This window comes from Oreochromis niloticus, linkage group LG11, assembly GCF_001858045.2.
Source record: "Oreochromis niloticus isolate F11D_XX linkage group LG11, O_niloticus_UMD_NMBU, whole genome shotgun sequence".
Taxonomy (NCBI): domain Eukaryota; kingdom Metazoa; phylum Chordata; class Actinopteri; order Cichliformes; family Cichlidae; genus Oreochromis; species Oreochromis niloticus.
The window spans coordinates 37925017-37933457 of record NC_031976.2 but is presented as its reverse complement, the minus strand read 5'-3'; the positions used below and the strand labels follow the sequence as shown (position 1 = coordinate 37933457).

General features: G+C 44.9%; 1 long non-coding RNA gene across 1 annotated transcript; it reads right to left on the bottom strand.

Moving 5' to 3' along the window:
• Nucleotides 1–6305: 6305 nt before the first annotated feature.
• LOC102079440 (uncharacterized) lies at nt 6306–7315 on the bottom strand. The gene is made up of 2 exons (XR_266674.3): nt 6887–7315; nt 6306–6739 (listed from the first exon to the last, which is right to left on the bottom strand). It is a non-coding gene; the product is annotated as an uncharacterized LOC102079440 (long non-coding RNA).
• Nucleotides 7316–8441: the final 1126 nt, after the last annotated feature.

The following is an 8441-nucleotide window of genomic DNA, read 5'->3' as shown; positions in this document are numbered from 1 at the left end:
CAATAAAAGCACCGGAAAAAACCCTGTCCGCTCACAATCAGTTTAGTGTGTATTCATATATTTTCAGTATTATAACAGTAGCACATTTTTAATTAACTTTGGTTTTTTTGAGTGTATTTTTTCTGAACGTGTCTGAAATATCTTTTTTTTTTAAAAGTTGCATAGACTGTATATAAAAAATGAACACCAGCACTTTGACGTCACCCACTGGTTTTGGACATTTTAGAGCCTTGTTTTCTTATTAGTGTACATGCACACACACATATGCCTGCTGATCAGTGTTCCATAACATCTTATGTATCTCCTCCTTAACAGGTGAGCCAATCTGAGAGAAACTTTGCACCCACATCATTGAGATGAGTCATTAACACTTATTTTAAATCACAGTTTGTTTGATTTTTGTGTAAATTCTACTCCTTTCATCATCCTCCATGAATAAAATGTTGTGTTCTCCTTTTGCGTTCTTTCATTTGTCATGCCCACCAACATCACCCGTACATGACTCAACAATCACCAAAGTTTTGGTGTTCTCTCAGTGAAATCCTTGAATTTCTGTATCTAAAAACTGGAGCTCCGCTTTCTTGGACAGTCTGTTAGTACAGAGACCTCACAGCAGACATGTTATTGGTCACATGATGTCATTAAAAATGCTCCAAAAGCTCCAACGGCATAAACACGGTCCAGAGGTCCAGCTCAGGGACTCCAGCCACGCCCTGTGGCCATCCATCTGTTAGTCAATGACTGGCCACGCTCCTAAATTTAAGTCTCAAAACTCACAGATATTGAAAAAAATTATTCGGTGTTACAATTGTTATAAAGGGGGAAACTGTAGAGACCAAACAGTTTATATTTCTGCTGTAAAGTTTTAACATGAGAGTCTATGGGGGCTGACTCACTGCTGCCCCTGCTGGACGTCTCAGGAACTGCAGGTTATGGTGGATTCATGTCATTTATTTATTGTTGCTTGTTTTACAATAAATGAAAGATGACTTATAAAAATAAGTAAAAATGATCAATTATGTTAAAGCTGAACATCAAGTTCAATGTTTGAGATGTTTATTCTAACTCAAACACGGCTCTCATTTTGTTGGCGAATTTGATTCTTTTAACTATTCATCAGATAGTTCATGATCCATCATGATTCAGAAAATAATACAGGGAGATCTCTGATGAGACCATAGTTTGTTGTTAGGATACCTAACGGGAAATTACACAGAGAGAGAGAGAGAGTCGGTAATATCGTTTAATTCCATCTTTATTCATGAAATCACTGTATTGTGGTTCCCTTTACATCTGAGAGTAATATTTATTTTACAAGATAACTTTAATCAGTCTGAGATGGCAGCAGCACACAGACACAATCATGAATGGTGCCTGATAACGCTGGACTTTATGTTGCTTTCTGACCGAAACATGCTGTGAGTCTGCTTGTGCTTGTTGTGAGGCCTTTATTTTGAAGCAGACATCCTGTGTGTGCAGGTTTTTGGGTGGCTGAGGTGTCAGCGTTGACCTGTGGGCTGAGTGGAGGTGTGGTCTCTGTCAGGAAGCACTGCAGCAGCAGCAGCAGCTTCCAGAGAGGCAGGAATGTTCCCGAGCAGCAGGACAACAGAGCTGCTGTCAGGACGTTTCCCTTTAAACTGAACACACACACACACACACACACACACACACACCTCCATTAGGAGCTCAGCACCATTTTCTCTGTTTTCTGTTTGAATATTTCATGTTTAAGCAGGAAACATGAGATAAAAATCCTCTTCTTAAAGAGTGTGCAGACGTGCAGACGTGCTCATCCTGAGGTAACAGAAAATGACCTGAAGTTCACTAATCAGACTCTCTCAGGCTGAGCTGTGAATATGAACGTCTTTTTTCTGACTTCAACACGATCTTCGTGGACACACAGAAGGACACGAAGTTCCTACGCTTCTGCGATGGATGCAGGTCAGGTTCACCACATAAGCGCTAACCATAAGTGGGAGGAGCTACAGTTGAGCTGTTTTACTTTAAAAGTGTGCAACCATTAAGCACATCATGCTCGCTAGCTTGTTTCTGTGGCGTGTTCATGAGTACAGATGTGTTCCTGTGCAGGTGATAAATGATAAACTTCCACTGTGCACGACGTAGAGCTGAGAGGTGGTGCCTGTGCCAGTCCCCATCCAGAGCTCCCAGTCAAAGGTTAGGGTGGGGACGTGGATCGACCTCTGAGTCGACAGCTTCGTTTTCACCAACACCCCACATAGCAAAATTGGTATGGCCCCATCTGGCCCACACAGTGTGCTTATACATGCCCCACATACTGCAAAGAATGACGGCTCTTTGGTGGCCCACACAAGACCAGTTGCAGACACACTGCTGGGCCAGAACAGTTCCAGCTCTGGCCCCAGATGTCAGACTAATGTGTACCTTAATCAAGCCATATAATAACAACATGTGCCAGAACATAATAGTAACATGACGAAACTCTGTTCAGACAGTGAACGGACTGATTCTCATATAGCGCTTTTCTACTCTCCCAGATTACTCAAAGTGCTCTACACAACATGTCACATTCACACACTTTCTCTAAACTGAGTGCTTCCTAACTACTCTCATACACACTCCTCTCTTGACATGCAGACTGGAGGAGCCAGGGATCGAACCACTAACCTTCTGATCAGTAGGTGACCTGCTCTACCGCCTGAGCTACAGCTACCCAGTGGTAAACATGAGTAAACCCTCACTAGGTTTTGGATAAAGTGTACACTCACAAACCTGTCAAACCTGCATTTGAAACGTTGGCTACCATAGCAGTATAGTACAGGGTGGGCCATTTATATGGATACACCGTAATAACATGGGAACGGTTGGTGATATTAAAGTCCTGTTTGTGGCACATTAGTATATGTGAGGGGGCAAACTCCTCAAGATGGGTGGTGACCATGGTGGCCATTTAGAAGTCGGCCATCTTGGATACAACTTTTGTTTTTTCAATAGGAAGAGGGCCATGTGACACATCAAACTTATTGGTAATGTCACAAGAAAAACAATGGTGTGCTTGGTTTCAACGTAACTTTATTCTTTCATGAGTTATTTACAAGTTTCTCTTTGTTCACAGCCATTGACATGTCGAAGAGGTTAACACGTGAGGAGCGGATCGAAATTGTGTTGATATCTGGTGAACGCGGTAACCGGGTCATTGCAGCAGATTTCAATGCAAGACACCCTACGAGACCACCCATCTCCCATGCTACAGTTAGCAAACTGCTTGCTAAGTTTCGTGAAACTGGTTCAGTGTTGGATTTGCCAAAATGTTGACGCAAGAAAACTGTCACTAATGAAGAAACATCAGTGGCTGTCCTCGCTTCATTCAGCAAGAGCCCACAGCGTAGCACTCGCCGCATGTCACTGGAGAGTGGCATTAGTCGAACATCCCTTCGGTGGATATTAGCTACTCACAAATGGCACCCTTACAAACTCCAGCTACTGCAGCATCTCAACGAGGATGACCCAGATCGGCGCACAGAATTTGCAGAATGGGCAAAACAAAAATTGGAACAGGACCCTCAGTTCACGCAGAAGATTTTGTTCAGTGATGAGGCAAACTTTTATGTGAATGGTGAAGTTAACAAACAAAACCACCGCTATTGGTCTGACACTAACCCACATTGGATGGATCCCTCCAAGACTGTTGGAACAACAAAAGTGATGGTTTGGTGTGGTATATGGGGTACAACGATAGTGGGTCCATTCTTCATCAATGGAAACCTCAAGGCCACTGGATATTTGAAATTGCTACATGATGATGTGTTTCCCTCTTTATGCACTGAAGCTGGCACGTTCCCTGAGTTTTTCCAGCAAGATGGTGCACCACCACATTATGGGTGCCAGGTCCGAGCATTCCTAGATGAACAGTTTCCTGGAAAGTGGATTGGTCGTCGTGGGCCAGTTGAATGGCCCCCAAGGTCTCCCGATCTGACCCCCTTAGACTTTTATCTTTGGGGTCATCTGAAGGCAATTGTCTATGGTGTGAAGATACGAGATGTGCAGCACCTGAAACTACGGATACTGGATGCCTGTGCTGGCATTTCTCCTGCGGTGTTGCTATCAGTGTGTGAAGAGTGGGAGAAGAGGGTTGCATTGACAATCCAACACAATGGGCAGCACATTGAACACATTTTATAAGTGGTCAGAAACTTGTAAATAACTCATGAAAGAATAAAGTTACGTTGAAACCAAGCACACCATTGTTTTTCTTGTGACATTACCAATAAGTTTGATGTGTCACATGGCCCTCTTCCTATTGAAAAAACAAAAGTTGTATCCAAGATGGCCGACTTCTAAATGGCCACCATGGTCACCACCCATCTTGAGGAGTTTGCCCCCTCACATATACTAATGTGCCACAAACAGGACTTTAATATCACCAACCATTCCCATTTTATTACGGTGTATCCATATAAATGGCCCACCCTGTAGTGCAACATGGCATTTGGGTCTTCTAACTAAAATAGGAAAACAGGAACATAAATAGTGCATCACTGTCAGACCTGGCCCACATCTGGATGACATACACCCTGATGTGACACCAGTCAGGCAGAAGTGCCAGCTTGATGCCGGATCCAGGCCAGACCTGTTTTCTATGAGCCTGGGCCAATTAAACCAAACCAGATGTGGCATGCCATCACATAAACAGTGCCATCTATGCCAGGCCTGGCCCATATCTGGATCACATACCACTTACCATGCCAGAAGTCAGCCAGCAGTGCCGGCTTGACACCAGATCCGGGCCAGACCTGCTTGCTATGTGGGAGAGGCTGGTACAGCGTCCACATCACTACAGAGGCGTCACCAACTCATCATAAACCAGACCCTGAGACACTTAAACTCTTCCAGTCTGATCCAGCTCAGACTGGAGGTACTAACTCTCAACCCCGACACTTCACATTTAGCTGTGAAACACTCAGTGGGGGTCACAGAGAGCAGAGACGAGATGCTCAGACCAGCACAGGGGAAGCCCTGCACCACCCAGCTCCACCTAGAACACTTGGTATGCTGCAGCGTCACGAGCCGGTGGTGTAAGAACGTTACTGGGTGACGGCAGAAGAACCCCATGGAGGCTTTTCGACAGAACATCGTAGACGAACGCGAGAATGCTTTTATATCATCAGATCTAACAAGACAGTTTGTGTCTCTGTGTTTAGTATCAGGCTGGTTTTGTTGATTTTTAGTTTTCAGTGATGATGAATCATCGGTTTGTCATTAAAAGGTGACGTCTCGGTTTCAGAAGGAAGGAGGTGGAGGAGTCTCCTGAGTTTTGGACTAAAATGCTTTCAGAGCGTCATTAATAATTGAGACTGCGGCCTCAGAAACACTAAACCTGAAGGAGAAAGAGACGCACATCGGCACAGCTGGGCTGTTTGAACCAGGAGCTGCAGCTCCGAGTGCCACCCAGAGCTGCTCTCTGCAGACTGAAGAGCGGCCGGTGATCCGACACACAGGTTCACACAGCGGCCGTCATCCGCCCTGTTTTGAGGCTGCAGTTGTTTCTAGAAGCCAGTGTGACTTTGATCAATCTGGGCAAGCTCACGGGACAGCAGCTCTGTGACAAAGTGGGTGAGAGCGCCATTTGTCCATATTCTTAGTTAACATTCTTGTTTTGATGTAACCATATTTCATATGTAGTCTGCAATAGGCAAACATCTACTGTCCCGGGTGTGTTTATGTTTTGCTCTTTTACAGATTATGAAACATAACAGCTTGGTTTAAATCAATTCTGACAAGTTTGTTAAGTTAACATGTTATTCATTTCAATTGTTAATTTGTCTTGTTTAAACTCACCTTACCTACCTGTTCCAGGAACAAAAGGAGGAAATATAGTTTTACTTCCTTGTAGCTTCCTGGTTAATCTGAGGTCACAGGAAGAGACCAGGTGAAGAATCTTTGTAATTTAATAAAGCTGAGTTTAGAGTGTGGATTTGTTGTAATATGTATTGACTATACCTTAGAGTTTTGTTGCTAGGGAGAGTAGCAGTACAGGTTTGAGTATAGAAATGTTGGCCTTACCTGCCCTAATGCGACAGTCCAGGGATGAATGGACTATTTAAGCAGATGAACGCAGGTGTTCAGGAAGGACCAGGCCAGTGTAGCTGTGTGCAGTTTGACCTTAATTTCTGTTGATTTAAGTTCAGTTATGTTTATTTGAGCTGAGTTAATTATGGAGTTGAGTTTTTTATTTATTTTTGTAAATACTGGTTGGTCACAAAATGGTGAATAAATCACTCGCTACACTGGACAGCATCTGTCTCCTGCACTTCTCAGGCCCCTTAAGTCAAGTCCTACCACAAGCTCTTTCACTTTGAAGTCAAATCTGACAGTAATATAAAGTTTTATGTGAGGACTGTTTAATTATACTGATGGGAAAGTCCCACACGGAGGACATGTTGAACACGGGAGCTTTAGAGGACGTGTTTGCTGCCAACTGGAAAACTTGTTGGCGTGGCCGCTGACCCTCACGCTCATTTCCTTTCCTGATCCTAGTTATGAGGTTGGTTTTTGTAAATCCTAATAAAGTGTGTGGCGTCATACGTGGTACAGGCTGATTCTGTTGATGCTTCAAACTAACGATATAAAAGCACTGCTGATGAGAGACGGTGTGTTTCCGTCTGGTCCAGCGTGTCTGTAGGTGTGCTCAGCAGTGGAAGGTTTCTGTTTGTGGGTGTCAGCTTCTCTGCTTCCCTTTCTGTAAATTCACCGCACGTCACTGTAACAGAAAATGAAAATGCCCTTTCACAGGTGAAGACTTCAGGGGCTGTATGAGATTACTCCCACAGTGGGTGTTATGTGGGGGGTTTGCTGAGAAAAGGATAAACCCACGTCGCTGTCTCCAGAGTCTTCATGGTACTTTTACCTTTTAAAATATCTCCTCCTTCTTGCTGTGTTGGTCAAAGTAAGCATTAAGAGACACACTGACTGATATAGAATAGAGAATGACACAATAACCACAGACAGCTTCGACTTCCTGTCCCATGTGAACGTGAGCGCAGGGCTGAAGCACAGCAACGTTCACGGCGGCGCTGCTTCGACCAAGGTACGCCTGAGCAGCAACTGCAGCACTGAGCATGAAGTTTCACAAGCTGCAGTCCCTCTGATGGAGCTAGGTCTGCCTCCAGCAGTGAGTCAGTCCTCAGAGACATTAAGACGTCCAAGTGATCGACGTATGGTCACGCCGCAGCGTCACACTTTGTAAAAGGCCTCACACAGCCGGAGGGGAGAACTGTTCGGACTCTGTAGCTCAGGGGTGTTGAACTCCAGGCCTCGAGGGCCGGCGTCCTGCAGGTGTTAGATGTGTTCTTGATCCAACACAGCTGATTCAAATGGCTAAATGACCTCCTCAACATGTTGTGAAGTTCTCCAGAACTAATCATTTGATTCAGGTGTGTTGACCCAGGGTGAGATCTAAAACCTGCAGGACGCCGGCCCTCGAGGCCTGGAGTTCAACACCCCTGCTGTAGCTGAACAAATGTAAACAAACTGATTCTTATTTAGCGCTTTTCTTCTTGGCATGCAGACTGGGATCAAACCATCAACCTTCTGGTTAGTAGATGACCTGCTCCACCACCTGAGCTACAGCCAGCCCAGAGGCCGTAGAGGCTGCGCTTGTTTTACAGAAGTTTGGCTCATTAGGACTGGAGCCACTTTAATGACGGCGTTTGTGCTGTTGGAGTCTTTTTTATGCAATAATCTGACCACATGTGGCTCCACAAAACCAGCACGGAACCAAACTAAAGTTCAGACAGAATCCATCTTTATCTGTATGCAGCCGATATTTCCATTTAGGGAGCGTCACACTTTGATCAGTTGAACAGTTACAGACAGAAGCGATGAGACTGTCGGAGCTTCACCTTCAGTAATACATATGTTTTGTTCTGTGTTTGTGGGTTTTAACACTGACGTGAGCTGTCCTGCTGGCAGCAGGCAGGTGAGCGAGCTGCAGCTGGCCTGCGTGTGGGTTTTTGTAAGCTGGTGTTGCTGAAAGCTGCCTGCACAGAAAGCGAGGCCCAGAACAGCCCGTGCGCTCCGACCCGGCTCCGCCATCAACACGTCCTTCATCCTGGGCCGTCTGTGGTCCACGGTCTGCACCGCCACGCGCCGCTGCACGAGCTGGAAAATTCAAAAAGACAAACAAGCTGCAAAAAAGACAAAAACGTTTATTCTTCAACCCCGAAAGTGTTTTTTAACACCTTTCATGTTCCCATAGCGACGTAACAACTGTTGCTTCACACTTTCAACCACATCCTGTGGCCACAAGGTGGTTAAACACATACCAACATGAACTGAAACACACACACACACACACACACGCACAGACACACACACACACACACTGTCACACATTCGTTTTCATATCTTAGTGAGGACATTTAATTGACATAATGCCTAACCAAACTGTAACCCTGACACTA